Here is a 17523-nt window from a genome sequence, read left to right on the forward strand (position 1 = left end):
GTCTGAGGCACCTTTATACTTGCACTCAAACCTCTTTAGGCTTGAGTAAAGACTAACATGCCATCTGCCTTCACAATTGCTTGCTCCATGTTAACTTTCAATTATTCATTTACCAGGACTCCTCAATCTCTCAGAACACCAATATTTTTTGTTGCTATTTGAAAAACACTCTGCTTTTACTTTTCCACATTATATTTCACCTGCCATGCACTTAGCCTATCCATATCCCCTTGAAATGTCTGCATCCTCAGAAATTTCAATGCCAATCAGCTTTGCTTCCTCAGCAAACATATTTAATATATTTGGTCCTCTCATCATTGACATAGGTTATCAAAGGCCATGATCTTTGCATTGATCCCTGCAGCAGCCACTAGTAACACAGTCTTTCAACTCATAAATAAACCATTTATTCCAATGTTTTTCCATGTCTTAACAGGTCTTCAATTCAGGCCAGGGTACTACCCACCAATATTTTTATTTAATAACCTCTTGTGGCACCTTATTAAAGTCTTCTGACATTGCAAATATCCACTGAATCTTCCTTACCTACTCTGCTTGTTGCAGAATCCAAAAAGTAACATGACTTCCCTTTTATAAATCCATGTGGATTCTACCCAATCCTTTTTTTTTAAATATATATATGGTAACCAATTCTTTACTAGTATATTCTCACATTTTCCTGACACTGATGCAAGGCCTACAGGTCTGTGGCAAGCTCCCAGTTTTCTGTCTCTCCTGCCCAAAATAGTAGGTTTACATTTGCTCCCTTCCAAGTCCTGGGGAAGTATTCAGGAAATTTTGGAAGATAGAGTTTTTCATCAGAGTTCATCTGTTTTTGTTATTTATATATATAAGCTTTTACCATCTGTTTAATACTTGTCATTAAATTATCCTCATATTCTACTTCCATTTCCTTTATTAATTTCTTGGACTTCCTTTTCTAAATTTTTCCCAAATCCTCAGGTTGAGTATAAATTTTCTGGCAACATTATATCCCTTTTGTGATTTAATGCTACATAGAATGTTCTGTAGACACTAGTTCAGATAGTGACAATTAAATGTAAAATGCTGATAAATATAGTCAGTTAATCTAAATTGTAAAACTAGATTATAATTATAAAGCAAAAGAAATACAGATGCTGGAAGTGTAATAAAAACAGAAAATGCCAAGATGCGCAAGGAGAACAGCAACAGGAACATCGACGCAACTTTTCTCCCCCAACAGAAGTTACCTAATCTGCTGAGTATTTCCAAAGTTCTTTCTTATTCAGGACTTCCAGCAACAGTTAAGTTCTGGTTCTCAAAGTTCCAGCATGTTGCTCTTTCGTTTCTAACTGCTCCTATGCAGCATTCCTCTTTTCACACGCTTCCAGACAGAAACTGAAATTAGTTAGGTGCTACAAGAAGCAATTGTGTCACCTGGACAACCTCAGAGACATTTACTTTGTTCTCCCCTTCCCTTTTTAAGAACCATAGAACGATATGGCACAATATAGGCCCTTCAGCCCACCATGTTGTGCCGCGCTTCAAACCACACCTAAGACTATCTAACCCCTTCCTCCCACATATCCCTCTAACTTAAATTCCTCCATATGCTTATCTAACAATCTCTTGACCTTGTCCAATGTATCAGCTTCCACCCACAGCCCCAGGCAGCACATTGCATGCACCAACCACTCTCTGGGTGAAAAAACTCCCTCTGACATCACCCTCGAACTTCCCACCCAATACCTTAAAGCCATGTCCTCTGGTTTTGAGCATTGGCGCACTGGCAAAGAGGCGCTGGCTTGTCCACTCTATCTATTCCTCTCAATATCTTGTATACCTCTATCATGTCTCCCCTCATCCTCCTTCTCTCCAATCAGAACAGCCCTAGCTCCTTTAGTCTCTCCCCATAATCCATACTCTCTAATCCAGGCAGCATCTTGGTAAATCTCCTCTGCACCCCTTCCAACGCCTCCACATCCTTCCCATAATGAGGCGACCAGAACTGGACACAGTACTCTAAGTGTGGCCTAACCAGAGTTTTGTAAAGCTGCATCATCACTTCGCGACTCTTAAACTCGATCCCACGACTTATGAAAGCTAACATCCTATAAGCTTTCTTAACTACCCTATCCACCTGCGAGGCAACTTTCAGGGATCTGTGGATATGAACCTCCAGATCCCTCTGCTCCTCCACACTGCCCAGAATCCTGCCATTTACCTTGTATTCTGCCTTGGAGTTTGTCCTTCCAAAGTGTACCACCTCATACTTCTCTGGATTGAACTCCATCTGCCACTTGTCAGCCCAGCTCCGCATCCTATCAATATCCCTCTGTAAGCTTCTACAGCCCTCCACACTATCCACACCACCACCAATCTTTGTGTCACCTGTAAACTTGCTAAGCCACCCTTCCACCCCCTCATCTAAGTTGTTAATAAATATCACAAAAAGTAGAGGTTCCAGAACCAATCCCTGCGGGACACCACTAGTCACAGCCCTCCAATCCGAATGTACTCCCTCCACCACAACCCTCTGCTTTCTACATGGAAGCCAATTCTGAATCCACATGGGCAAGCTTCCCCGGATTCCTTGGCCTCTGACCTTCTGAAGAAACCTACCATGCGGAACTTTGTCAAACGCCTTACTAAAATCCATGTAGACCACATCCACTGCACTACCCTCAACCACCTTCCTGGTCACCTCCTCAACGAACCCTATCAGGCTTGTGAGGCAAGATCTTCCCTTCACAAAGCCATGCTGGCTGTCCCTAATCAGTCCATGTTTCTCCAAATGCTCACAGATCCTATCTCTTAGGTAGTTTTGGCAACTTAAGTTTTGGGAACTTAAAACACACTTGTTTTCTCCCTTCTGGTGAAAATGCTGCCTGACCTGCTGAGTATGTTTCCACTAAAACATACATTTCAACAAAGCACACAACCAGAAAAAAATCTGAATACCAGCCATAGTTTCCTGTGAAAATAAGCAGCTTTAATAACAAAAAGTTAAAATTCAATCAAAAATCAAAATCGACATTTCTAAATTATCGGTCATAATTTGATGCTGAAAAATGCCTTAATGTCTAAGAGCATTCTATCAGAATAATGTTGAACAAAATAATCCTGATAAATCCAATGAAAATCTCAGTTGTACAAATAACATTTCAGAGAAGTTATTTATGGACATGCAGTTTATTCTCCAGCATATCTATTTTCACAGTAAGGGTATCTTTGTGGAAATCTTAAAATGTTAAACCAAAATTCCAAATAATTTAAACATCAGGAAAACTGCAGCCAAGTTTAAGTGCATGGTTCCCTGAAAGCAGAGTCACAGGTAGACACTCAGTGCTGCATCTCCATATTACTCTATGATCCTTATCATTTCCTATATTATCACTGATCTTAAGGATCTTATGATCCTTAATAGCAGCAGAAGGGAGGACCCAGCAGCTTTTTAAAGGTTGTTTTTCAGGTATAAAAGGGAAGCAGGCTCTAGCAGAGCAGCAATTTTTGGGAGTTGCCGTGCTCAAGGTGCAAGTACCATGGATGAGCACCAGTGTGCTTTGGCTTTGGTTCGAGAGGCTTTGGTGACAGGACGCAGAGCAGCAGAAACAGCTAAGAGCAGGTAAGGTTTTCTTTAGAATCACTCTCCCTGCTAGAGTAGCTGGGATGGCAGTTAGAGCAGGAGCATGCTCCTCCTGCAGGATGTGGGAGATCATGGAGACTTCACCTACAGGGAGTATGCCAGCTACAGATCCTGGCTGACTGTATGAAGGAACTAGAGCTGGAGTTGAAAGTATCCAGGAACATCTGGCATGCTGAAAGTAGAGCGAGCAGACAAAAAGTGCAGGATTCCCCTGTGGTCATTCCTCTCAGCAACAATATACCCCCTTGGATACTACTGGTGAGTGGCGAGGATGAGAATGGGATGACATCTCGGGCACAGCAGTAACAGTCAGGTCAGTGGCACTATAGCTGGCTCTGAGGCTCAGTAGGGAATGGTAAAGTCAGGCAGAGCAATACTGATAGGAGACTCACTAATAAGGGGGGACAGACAGGAGGTTCTGTGGCTGCAAAAGAGATGCTATGAAGATGTGTTGCTTCCGAGGTGTCAGAGTCGAGGACATCTCAGAGCAGCTGCAGAATATTCTCAAGCGGGAGGGGGAGCACATTGGCACAATGGATCCAAGCAGAACAAGGGATGAGGTCCTGCACAGTGACTATAGAGTTAAGAAAGAGGCTGAAAAGCAGGACCTTGAAGGTATTAATCTCTGGATTACTCCCCATGCCACATGGCAGTAGTAGTAGTCATGGCAGTAATAGAAATGTGTGGCTGACGAACTGGTGCAGGGGGCATGGTTTCTGGTTCTTGGATCATTGGAACCTCTTCCGGGGCAGGGTGACCTGTACACAAGGGAAGGGCTGCACCTTAAATGGAGGGGAACCAATATCTTAGCCGGGGGGTTCGCTGGTGCTACTCGGGAGTTTAAACTAGTTTGGCAGGGGGATGGGAACCAGAGCACCAGGTCAGAAGGCAGGGGGATTGAAAGGAAGGTAGATGTCATGACCAGCAAGTCTGTAAGGAAGAACAGGGTTAGCAAGTCATCAGATATGAAGGGACAGACAGACTGAAGTATGTTTATTTGAATATTAGGAGTATTTAAGGGTAAGGGTGATTAACTGAGAGCATGGATCTGTACATGCAAAGCTGATGTAGTGGCTCTTACAGAGACTTGGTTGAGAGAGGGACAGGACTGCATGCTTAATGTTCCAGGATTTCAATGTTTTAGAAAAGACATCTGAGTTAAAGATGGGGTGCATTTGCACTATCAGGGAAAATATCACAGCTACACTCAGAGGTGCCATAATGGAGGGCTCATCCATTGATGGTGGTAGTGGAGGCAAATCTGATAGAGGTGTTTAAGACACTCGTAGATAGGCACACAGATGTGCAGAGAATAGAGGAATATAGACATTATGTAGGATGAAGAGATTATTTTAGTTAGGCATTTAATTACCAGTTTAATTAGTTCAGCACAGCACTGTGGACTAAAGGGCCTGTTCCTGTGCTGCACAATTTTATGTTAGATGTTCTAAATAATAGCAGATTTCCAGATTGAGCAAGGTGGTTTACCAATAAGATAACATATTGGTGCAAGAGTGTGTGCTGTATGGACAAGCCCTCAATTTTTCTGGCAAATTTAACTTCTTACACCATAAGTTACTAGGTTATGGAGCACAAGGTCATTTTCAATCACACTTTTCCGATATGTAAAATTGTCAAGTGTTGTTGACAAAAGATGACATTTTTCTCTTAAATAATGGTTTAATGTGTTCACTAACAAAACCTGGCCTTGAATGGGTTTGTGGCAAAAATCAAGCCCAGAATGCACCTGTTGTGAACAAGTTCAAATGCAGAACATTCAAATTAAACAACTGAAAGTGGAACATCAAGATCACATGCCTGCATTTAACCAGTTTGTTACCATCTAGCCTACCATGAATACATGCACAAATTATGCCTTCTACCTGCGTCTGCAGAACACCAATAAATTGATCTTTCTCCTCCAGAGCTGCTTCAAATTCATCTTGAATGTGCTTCTTCGCCTGTTGAACCATTTGTAGCTCCTGAGAATTTAACAGACAAATTTCATGGAGAGTTGGCATTAACTTCCCATAAAAACCCTCCCCCAACCTAATTTAACAAGATCAGGTGAAAAAAAAATCAGACTGTTACTTCAGCTCTTAGCATGAGTCAATGTAGAATGCAAAGCACAAGTGGCCCTGACATTAGTGGCAAAAACTAAAGACATCAATTCCTTTCTAATATTCAATTTAAAATGTAAAAGTTTAAGAATTCATGCAGAAATATTCAACTACCATTTCTGCAATCATAGCATTTAATTGTTTCTCCAGTGTTCCAGATTTTTCCCTTCATGATATCCATCTCTGAGAATTACAGGCCAGTGAGTCTTACTGTGGGCATATTACTAGAGAAGATTCTTAGAGACAGGATTTATGGGCATTTGGAGAAGCAGAAGCTGATTAGGGACAGTCAGCATGGCTTTGTGAGGGGCAGATCATGCCTCACAAACCTGACTTGAATTCTTTGAGGATGTGACAAAGCATATTGATGAAGGTAGAGCAGTGGATGTGGTGTACATGGATTTTAGTAAGGCATTTTGTAAGGTTCCTCATGGAAGGCTCATTCAGAAAGTCAGGAGATATGGGATACAGGGAAACTAGGCTGTGTGGATTCAGAATTGGCTCACCCACAGAAGACAGAGGGTGGATGCAGATGGAGCACATTCTACCTGGAGGTCAGTGACCAGTGGTGTTCCGCAGGGATTTGTTCTGGGACCCCTGCTCTTTGTTATTTTTATAAATGACTTGGATGAGGATGTGTAAGAGTGGGTTAGTAAGTTTGCAAATGACACGAAGGTTGGTGGTGTTGTGGATAGTGTAGAAGGTTGCTGTAGGTTACAACAGGATATTGATAGAATGCAGACCTGGGCTGAGAAGTGACAGATGGCGTTCAACCTGGAAAAGTGTGAAGTGATATACTTTGGAAGATCGAATTCGAAGGCAGAACACAAGGTTAATGGTCTATGTAACCCGATATAGTAATCCAGTTCTTCTTGCCCTGATGTCATTCTGATTGATTTGAGCTGCAATCATCCCAGGCTGAGGTATTGTTTCAGGCATGAGGCCCAGAATTCTAGATGGGATTTACTTGGAACTTGATATAATTATAACATGCCTTCATATTTCAGTCTCATGAAATAAAGATGAACATTCCATTTGACTTCTAACTTTTATTTGTCTGCTCTTAGTCTACAATTTTCACACTTGCACTCCTAAATCTCTTGCCTCCAATAGACCCCAAGTTCTCAGCCATTGGAAAATATTTAGTTGGATCTAAGGTCCCCAGTGGATCACTACACACCCCTTCCCCATTGCAACTAAACCTCAGACCAGAACTCCATCTGCTGGTTCTGCCCAATCAAAAATTCCCAACATTCATCTGCCAAAGTTCAACCAAACTTGTTATTAGCAAATTTCACTTAGATTACTTAACCCAAATAAATTGAACAGCTGAGGCTGTCCATTAGTGTTTGATGTCAATAATCACATCCTGCTTATTTGAATACAAATTATCCCCACCATCTTGTACTTCTCAACTAATGCTCTGCAAGACATCAATACTTTGCTTTAACTACACGTATTAGAATACAGAACAGTACAGCAATGGACAGACCACTCGGCCAACGATGATGTTGTGCCAATCTTGATGCCCATTTATACTAATTGTCCTGTGTATTATCCATATCCCTCCATTCCCTTCATATTCATGCGTCAATCTAAAAGCCTCTTAAACTCCACCAAACTGCCCAATTCCACTACTACCGCTGGTAAACTATTCAAGGCACAAATCACTCTGTAAAAATCTTGCCCCTCGTGTTGCCTTTAAACTCCAACCCAACCCCCCCCCCACCCCCACCAACCAACCTTAAAAGCATGTCTTCTGGTATTTGATATTTCTACCCTGGGGAAAAGATTCTGACTGTCTACCCTATCTATGCCTCTCAAAATTTTAAAAACCTCTATCAGGTCTCCCCTCAGCCTCCGATGCTCTAGAGAGAATAACACAAGTTTGTCCAACCTTTTCTAATGGCTCATACCCTCTAATCCAGGCAACATTCTGGTAAAACTCTTCTGCACCCTTTCCACAGAATCCACATCCTTCCTATAATGGGGTGCACACAGTACTCCAAGTGTGGTCTGACTGAAGTTTTATATACAGTAGCTGCAGCATGACTTTACTCTTATCATCAACACCCCGACCAATAAAGGCAAAGAGGCCATACAACTTCTTTACCATCTTATTCACTTGTGTAGCCACTTTCAGTGAACTATGGACCTGGACCCCAAGATCCCTCTGTACCTCAATGCTATTAAGGGGCCTACCATTAACTGTATACTTCCTCCTTTCACCTGACCTTCAAAGTGCTACACCTCACATTTGCCTGGATTAAACTGCATCTGCCACTTCTCTGCTCAAATCTGTAACTGATCTATATCCCGCCGTATTCTTTGACGGTCCTTTACACTGTCCACAACTCCACCAATCTTGGCGTCATCTGCAAACTTGCTAATCCACCCATCAATATTTTTATGCAAATCATTGATATATATATCACAAACAGAGGTCTCAGCGTCGATCCTTACGGGACACCACTGGTCACAGACCTCCAGCCAAAATAACAGCTTTCCACCCCTACTCTGTCTTCTACGGGCAAGGCAGTTCTGAATCCAAGCTTGCAATTTACCCTGAATCCCATGCATCTTTTTCTTCTGAATCAACCTGCCATGAGGGACCTTATTAAGTGCCTTACTGAAGTCCACTTCAAGCACCTTTGTCACCTCCTCAAAAAACTCAATCAAGTTTGTAAGGCTTGACCTGCACCGGACACAGCCATGCTGACTGTCCCTAAGCAGGCCATGCTTTTCCAAATGCCCATAAATCCTATCTCTCAGTATCCTCTCCAACAGCTTCCCTACCACTGAAGCGGGCTCACTGGCCTATAATTACCTGGATTATCCCCATTTCCCTTCTTGAACAAAGGCACAACATTTGCTCCTCTCCAGTACTCTGGGACCTCGCCTGTTGCTAGTGAGGACACAGAACTGGGGGAAGAATATATCAGCAGACATAGGAGTGACTAACCTCCATAAGGTTAACTGCTGGAGCTGCAGCTATTTATAATGACTTGAATAAAAGGGACCAAATTGATTTCAGCCAAATTTGCAGATATTAGGTAGATCAGCAAATAGCAAGGATGAGGCAATGAGCCTGCAAAGGTTTATAGATCGATTAGGTATGCAGGCAAATGGAATATTATGTGGGAAAATGTGAAGCTACTCTTTTTGGAAGATAGAATAAAAATAAACAGCAAATTGTTGTACAATTGGATCCCACTGCATGAAATATGAGAAGTTAGCATGAAGGTAGAGCAAGTAATAACAAAGATTAATGGAATGTTGGCCTTTATTACACGGCGTATGGAATATAAATGCAAGGAAGTTTGATTCACATTTTAAGGGCACTAGGTAGACCACCCCTCAAGTAATAAGTATAAATTTTGATCTCTATTATTCAAGGAATGAGGTTCTTGCATTGAAGACTATGTAGAGAAGGTTCATGGAATTGATTCCTGGGATGAAAGGGTTTATGCATGAAGATTGAATGAACAGATTACACATATAAATATTGGGGTATAGTAAAAGGAGAAGTAATTCTGATTGAAATGTACATTTCTGAGAGAGATTGATAGGGTAAAGAGAGTAAGTTTCTCCTCATGGGGATTATCTAAAACAAGGATGCACAGCTTCAGAATAAGGGGTCATTCATTTCAGATGGAATTGGGAAGGAATTACCTTTATTCCCCCTCCCCCCCACAAAGGTCTTTCCTATTTGTTGTCTCAGACAGCTGAGTCATTGGCAGAAACATTGAATATATTCTACGCAGGGACTGACAGACATTCAAACTACACAGGAGTCAAGGGGCATGGAGAGACAGCGGAAAACTGGTTGAGGCCAAGGTTGGATCAGCCATGATCTAATAATGGAGCAGACTTGAGCTGGACCTACAAACACGAGTCGTTTAACAACAATCACAAACAAATCATGAACATTAATTTAAAGCATGCAGGTCTCACCTCACGTAATTCTCCAATCCTACGTAGGGCTTTATCTTGACCCTGACTCAAAACTACCTTAAAGTGGTGGGTAGAAATATTATAAAATCAATAAACAGTTCATGAATTAACTTGTCCCCATATTGAAATTAAGCTGCAGTTCTAGTTTTTTTTAAAATTCTTATGTACTGTTCAATATTAGGATAACATTCAGTTATGACAGTGAATATTTCAAACTACAGTCAAACTCTGACAATCCAGCACCCCGGGACTTTAGTAGCACCAGGCAAACTGATTTCCTAGACTACTGCACATTAATACACAAACACATTTTATTTCACATTTTTTACATTAATTAACAGAGTGGTATAATAATGTTTCCAGTGATCCTGGTGAGTTTAAAGGGAACAGAAAATATACAAGCACTCAAGACCCCTGCTTCAGCCACAAACCCACTCACGTTCCTGACTCCTGGTGTTTCAGACCCTAACCATAGATCTGACCACATATCTGGCCCTGGCTGCACTCTGGATCCCCAGCTCACATTCTGAAATAACGAGTGAGCTAGCTACTGGACCCTCAAGATTTCTGAACAATCAGATGCCGGACTTTTACTGAATGTACCACTTAATGTAAAAGCTGTTAAAACCGTCACTGATGCTTCAGAGAAATATCAGCATTAAACTATGTATTGTGTTATAACAAACAAATTATTGTAGTGTTAATAATATTAAATGATTTGCTCAAAATCAGCTTCCCAAAGCCAAGGATATGTTAGTGCTTTCTGAACACTATACTCTTCTGTTACATCTGTATTACATGATTTCATTGAGAAGGATTCATAGATCTGGCTGAAAAAAATTCCATTGTTTAAAATGCAATCAAACCAAATCAAGTTTCTCACCACTACATTATACTGATTTCAGTACATTCTTTGCATGAGATACCTCTGCAGATTTCAAATTCTAAATTTTGCATTTTCTAAGAACTGGACACGAGATTAAAATTTATACCAACAACACAGATGCTCTGATTAAAACTGACCAGATTTTACTCAGGGGCTTAGAAGTCTGCAAGTATTTTCTCCAAATAAGTTAACAGTTTTAAATGTTGAAAATAGAACATTTCTCTCCCACATCAGTGAGAGCACGAGCCAGATTTCAAACTCATTTCTTATAACTGCTTCTCAACTACAATCTCACAGCAGCTTCTTCAGCAGCACTATCTGTATTTTCTTCCCATGAGATGAAATGCAGTACAGTGGTCACTCAATATAAGAAATAAACAAAGCATTTTTTTTAAACTTATGCCATAAAACAGAGGAAATAATTGGCTCACTGCAGTCCAGAAGCCGGAACCAGAAGGTACACACTAGGACTTTGTTTTTCATGAGCACAGATATCCTGCAGATATCACAAAATCATAGATACCACCAAACCTCCTGGCAGTAATGTACATGGTCCACCCCTCCTTGGATGTAACTTCTGTCTAAATTTCAGCTTCCACCCTGTACTGATAGTACTCCAGATATTGCCCCCAACTATTGATATTACACTACTTGCTAGGACATGGCATCACAGCAGCAGGAGCCAGCAGCTTTTTAAAAAGTTTATTTGCAGGTGTGAAAGGGAAGCAGGCTCTGGCAGAGCGGCCATTTCTGGGAGTGGCCACTTTTGAGCTATAAGTGGCAGGGTCGAGTACAAGTGCTCAGGCTTTGGTTCAGGGAGCTTCTGTGAGAGGAGGCTGAGCAGGTAAGTGCAGGGAAGGTTTTCCTTAGAATTACTCTCCCCATTAGAATAGCTGGGATAACAGTTAGGCATGCACCTCCTGAAAGATGTGGGAGATGGCGGAGAATACCAATGTCCCTGATGAGTTCACCTGCGGGAAGTGAAACTACCTGCAGCTCCTGACTGGCCACATGAAGGAACTGGAGCTGGAGTTGAACATACTAAGGATCATCCAGGATGCTGAGAGTGCAATTGACAGGAGTTTGAGCAAGATGGTCACATCTAAGGTGCAGGCAGGCATATAGTCGGGTGACCAGCAGAAAAGGTAGAGCAAGTAGGCAGACAGTGCAGGATTCCTATGGCCATTCCTCTCAGAAACAAGTATACCCCTTTGGATACTGCTGGGGGAGTGGGGATCCATGAGGGCGCAGCAGCAGCAAACAGGTCAGTGGCACTGTGACCAGCTCCGAGGCTCAGAAGGGAAGGGTAAAGTCAGATAAGGGACTATAATTAGGGGAACAGGCATGAGATTCTGTGGCCGTAAAAGAGACGCCAGGAATGGTGTGTTGACTTCTGGGTGTCAGCGTCAAGGATGTCTTGGAGCAGCTGCAGGAACTTTCTTAAGGGTGAGCAGCCAGAGGTCATGGTGCAGATTGGCACCAACAACATAGGTACAAAGGATGAGGTCCTGCAGTGATTATACGAAAGAGGATGAAAAGTAGGACCTCAACAGTAGTAATTTCTGGACTAAGATAGAACAGATGAATGTGTGGCTGAGGAACTGGTGCAGGGGGGTCAGGGTTTCACATTCTTGGATCAGTGGAACATCGTCTGGGGCAGGGAACGACTTGTACAAGAGGGACAGGTTGCACATTAATTGGAGGGGAACCAATACCCTGGCCAGGAGGTTCATTGGTGCGCCTCTCGTGAGGGGTAAAGTAGTTTGGCGGGGGGTGGGAACCAGAGCACAAGGTCAGGAAGTGGAGGGATTGAGGTCAACGTCATAACCAGCAAGTCTGTAAGGAAGAACAGGCAGAAGCAAGGTAACAGATGCAATGGAATGGATGGGTTGAAGTGTGTTGACTTTAATGCAAAATGTATTAAGGGCAAGGGTTATGAACTTAGAGCATGGATCAATACATGGAACTGTGACTTTGTGGCCATTACAGAGACTTGGTTGAGACGGTGACAGGACTGGGTGCTTAACATTCCAGGGTTTTGATGTTTTAGAAAAGATAGAGAGGAAGGTAAAAGGGGGGTGGGGGGGGGGGGGTTGCAGTATTTATCAGGGACAATATCACAGATGCACTCAGCGGACATAATGGAGGGCTCATCCACTGAGTCAATGTGTGTAGAACTCAAGAATAAGAATGGTGTGATTACTCTAATGGGATTATACTGCAGACACCCAATAGCCACCGGGACATTGAGGAACACGTGTAAGCAGATTAGGGAAAGGTGTAAAACCAACAGGGTTATTGTCGTGGGTGACTTCAACTTCCCCAATATCAACTGGAACCTCCTTAGTGCAAGAGGTTTAGATGGGGCAGAATTTCTTAGATGCATCCAGGAGGGTTTCTTAAAGCAGTATGTAGACAATCCAACGAGAGGAGGTACCATGCTGGACCTTGTGTTAGGAAATGAGCCTGGCCAGGTGACTAACCTTACAGTGGGAGAACATTTAGGGAACAGTGATCACAACTCCTTAAATTTTAAGATGGCTCTAGATCAGGATAAGTATGGACCTTGTGGGAGCAGGGCAAATTACAAGAGTATTAGGCAGGAACTATGGAGAGTTAATTGGGACCAGCTGTTTTTGGGCAAGTCCACATCTGACATGTGGGGGGTGTTTGAAGACCAACTGCACAGAGTACAGGACAGGTATGATCAAGGAAGGAAGGACACGGATGGTAAGGCAAGGGAACCTTAGATGTTGGAAGAGGTGGTGAAATTAGTCAAGAAAAAGAAAGCTTATGCAAGGTTTTGGAAGCTAAAATCAAACGGAGACCTTGAAGATTATAAAGAAGCTGGAAAAGAACTCAAGAAGGGAATTAGGGGAGCCAGGAGGGGCCATGAAAAGTCCTTGGCAAGTAGGTTTAAAGAGAATCCCAAGGCATTCTATACATACATCAAGCAAGGGGATAACTAGGGAGAGGGTAGGACCACTCAAGGATGAAGGAGGGAACATGTGCTTGGAGGTGGAGGATGTGGGAGAGGTCCTAAATAAGTGCTTGACATCAGTATTTACCAAGGAGAAGCATGTGGAGGAGTGAAATCAGTGTGGCGTGTGCTAATATGCTAAGGCATTTTGAAATAGAAGAAAGAGGTAGTGTTGGGTCTCTTAAAGAACATTATGGTGGATAAGTCCCAGGGTCTGATGGGATATACCACAGGTCACTGAGAGAGGCAAGACATGAGATTGTTGGGGCCTTGACCAAAGATCTTCGTGTACTCTCCAGCCACAGGTGAGATCCTGGAGGACTAGCGTGTAGCTAATGTTGTTCCATGATTAAAGAAGGGAAATAGGGATAACCATGAAACTATAGTCCAGTGAGTCTCACATTTGTGGCAGGGAAGCTACTGGAGAGGATTCTTAGTGATTGGATTTATGAGCATTTGGAAAACCATGGCCTAATTAGGGACACCCAGCATGGCTTTGTGTGGGGCAAGTCATGTCTTGATTGAGTTTTTAGAGGAGGTGACAAAGGTGATTAATGAAGGTAGAGCTGTGGATGTTGTCTACATGGATTTTTGTAAGGCATTTGACAAGGTCCCTCATGGGAGGCTCATCCAGAAGATTAAAATGCATGGGATCCGTGGTGAATTGGCCATTTGGAATCAGAACTGGCTTGCCCATAGAAGTCGATTCTGGCCAGAGATTTATGACTAGTGATGTTCCTCAGGGATCCATACTGGGACCACTGCTGTTTGTGATATATATAACTGATCTGGATGAAAATGTAGATGGCCGGGTTAGCAAGTTCACAGATGATACAAAGATTGGTGGTGTTGTGGATAGTGTAGAAAATTGCCAAATGATATAGTAGGAAAATAATCAGTTGCAGACATGGGCAGAGAAATGGCAAGACAAGTGTTGATATACAGAGGGATCTTGGGGTCCAAATCCATAGTTCCCTAAAAGTGGCTGCATAGGTTAATAGGGTGGTGAAGAAGGTATATGCATGCTTGCCTTTAATAGTCAAGGCATTGAGTTCAGGAGTTGTGAAGTTATGTTACAGCTTTATAAAACTCTACTTAAGCCACATCTGGAGTACTGTATTCAATTCTGATGGCCCCATTAAAGGAAGGATGTGCAGGCTTTGGATAGGGTGCAGAAGAGTGTTTACCAGGAGTGTTTACCCATTTTAGAGAGCCAGTGTTCCAAGGAGAGGTTGGACAAACCTGGACAAACCTGCTTTCTCTGGAGCAGCTGAAGCTGAGGGGAGACCTGATAAAAGTATCAAGATTATGAGAGGCATACATAGAGTAAACAGCCAGTATCTTTTTCGAAATGTCTAACACTAGAGGGCATGCATTCAAGAGGGTCTTTTAAGAGACTTTTGGATAGGTACATGGAGCTTAGAAAAATAGAGGGCTATGTGTAAGCCTAGTAATTTTTAAGGTAGGAACATGTTCGGCACGACTTTGTGGGCCGAAGGGCCTGTATTATGCTGTAGGTTTTCTACGTTTCCAAGAAGGATTAAGTTCAAAGGAGATGTACCGGGCAATTTTTTTGTTACAGAGAGTGGTGGGTGCCTGGAGTGCACTGCCAGGAATAGTAGTGGAGGCAAATACGATAGAGGCATTCAAGAGGCTCTTAGATAAGCACATAAATGTGCAGAGAATGGAGGGATATGGAAATTGTGTAGGCAGGAGGGATTAGTTTAGTTAGGCATTTAATTACTAGTTTTTTTAGTTCAGCACAACATCATGGGCCAAATGTTCTACGTTCTAAATATAATCCATCTCATGGCAAACAGGATTCAATCAACACCACAGGACATGGCTCTGGAGAAACCCTCTATAGTTACCAACACACTCACTAATACACAGCCAACCTTACAAGTATGTGGATAATTAAGTCAATGGATAACAAGGACTTCAAGTAGTGAAAAATGATTCAGGAAACTTTCACTCAGAATAGGCTTCTCTATTTTAAGTTAATGCAACTGGTATCTTCACTTACCTGCATCTTTTCTTTGTCTCTCTGCAAAGTTCGATAGGCAGTAACTAGCTGAAAAAATATATACAAATGATTATGAAATGTTCACCTTCAGAATTCTATTCTGACCATCTTTACTTCCAAGTATATTTCAGCAGTGTGGTGTTACAAATATTTGATTTGCCAAAGAAGGTGGAACATGTTCACACTTCCCTAATCAGATGAAAACATTGAATAATATAACACGAGGTCAGGTAAGAACACAAAGAATGCTGAACAAATGATTGATCAAATAAATAGACTTCAAGGAGCATCTTTAAGAAAGACATAAAAGAGGCAAAAAGGATCAAGTTTTCCAACATCTAATTCATAGAACCTTTTCCTCATTTCATGTGGGACTGCAAGCAAACTTCCTATTACCCATTTGTTGGCCCCTTACTGCCCTGCTGAAAGTAGGGCAGGGAGTGGGTCAGCCAAATGGAGGAAGAGTCACTGAGACCCTGGGACTGAAAGGGATCTCTGGTTCTGCCTGGGACTTGGTGGGATGAATAGGAATGGTGAAGTGATGGATGCATAAGTAGCTACAACTAGATTAACCTGTTATTTACGAGATGTAATGTAAACCAAGTCAATTTAATTATGTAAACAAGCTGCTTGAAAAACTCAGCTTCAGTCCTATCACTGATCTACAGCAAGTGCAGAAAATAAACCAATGTTTTAGAATTACATGAAGGTAGGGCAAGTATCAACCTTTCCCCCAGGTCTTTCCACTCTTACCAACACAGCCCAAAACAAAACAAATATGTCACACAAAGTAGAGAGAGAGTGCAGCAAAGACTGTTTCACTGCCTGGCTTTGCCACAAAATTGATCTCTTTGTTCACCTAATGAATTAAAAAGTTATATCTTGCAGAGATTTTAAAGCTGACTATTTTTTTTTAAGTACATTAAAATCAACAGAGTAACCAGGGAAAGAAATCTGATAAGGGAGAACCAGGGAAAGACTTCTGCTAAGGGAGAATATCCAGCAGTACTCAGAGAGGACATACTGGAGGGCTCATTCAGAGGCAATTTGAGTGGAGCTCAAAAACAAGAAAGGTGCAACTACACTGATGGTATTATACTACAGGCCCCCCAACAGCCACCAAGAGGTGGAGGAACAGATATGTAGACAGATTATGGAAGGGTGCAGAAACAATAAGTGGGGGACTTAAACTTCTCCAGTATTGATTGGAACTTCCTTAATACAAGAGGCTGAGATGAGGCGGGATTTCTTCACTGCATCCAAGCGGAGTTCTTGAAACAATATGTGGAAAGTTCAATTAGAGGAGAGAACATACTTGACCTAGTTTTGGGAAATGAGCCAAGCCTGGTGACAAACCTGATAGTGGGTGAATGTTTTGAGAATAGTGACCACAACGCATTATGTTTTAAGATGGTTACAGGTAGGGTTACAACTAGATCTTGCAGGAAGGTACAAAATTGGGGGAGGGCAAATTATAAGAGGATAAGACAGGAGCTAAGGGGCATTGACTGCGAGCAGCTGCTGTTGGACAAGTCCACGTCTGACATGTGGGAGTTGTTTAAAGACCAGTTGATCAAAGTTCAGGATCGGCATGTTCCAGTAAGGAGCAAGGACAAGGATGGTAAGCTAAAGGGAACCTTGGATGAGCCAAGAGGTCCTAAATTTGGTCAGGAAGAACAAGGAGGCATATGTAAGGTTGAGGAAGTCACACTGGTCACTTTTGGAATATAAAGATAGCTGGAAAGTGCTCAAGCAGGAGATGAGGAAGGCCAAAAGGGGCCATGAAATGTCCTTGGCGAGCAGGATCAAGGAGAATCCCAAGGTATTTTATGCATATATTAAGAGAAAGAAGATAACCAAGGAAAGGGTAGGTCCACTCAAGGATAAAGGAGGAAATTTGTGCCTGGAGCCAGAGCAAATAACTGAGGT

The 17523-nt window shown here is 42.2% G+C and overlaps 1 pseudogene; it reads right to left on the reverse strand.

Annotated features, from left to right (window-relative positions):
* Positions 1-17523, reverse strand: part of LOC127574521 (golgin subfamily A member 4-like) — a 247048-nt pseudogene that overhangs the window by 157844 nt on the left and 71681 nt on the right.

Source organism: Pristis pectinata, chromosome 9 (assembly GCF_009764475.1).
Source record: "Pristis pectinata isolate sPriPec2 chromosome 9, sPriPec2.1.pri, whole genome shotgun sequence".
Taxonomy (NCBI): domain Eukaryota; kingdom Metazoa; phylum Chordata; class Chondrichthyes; order Rhinopristiformes; family Pristidae; genus Pristis; species Pristis pectinata.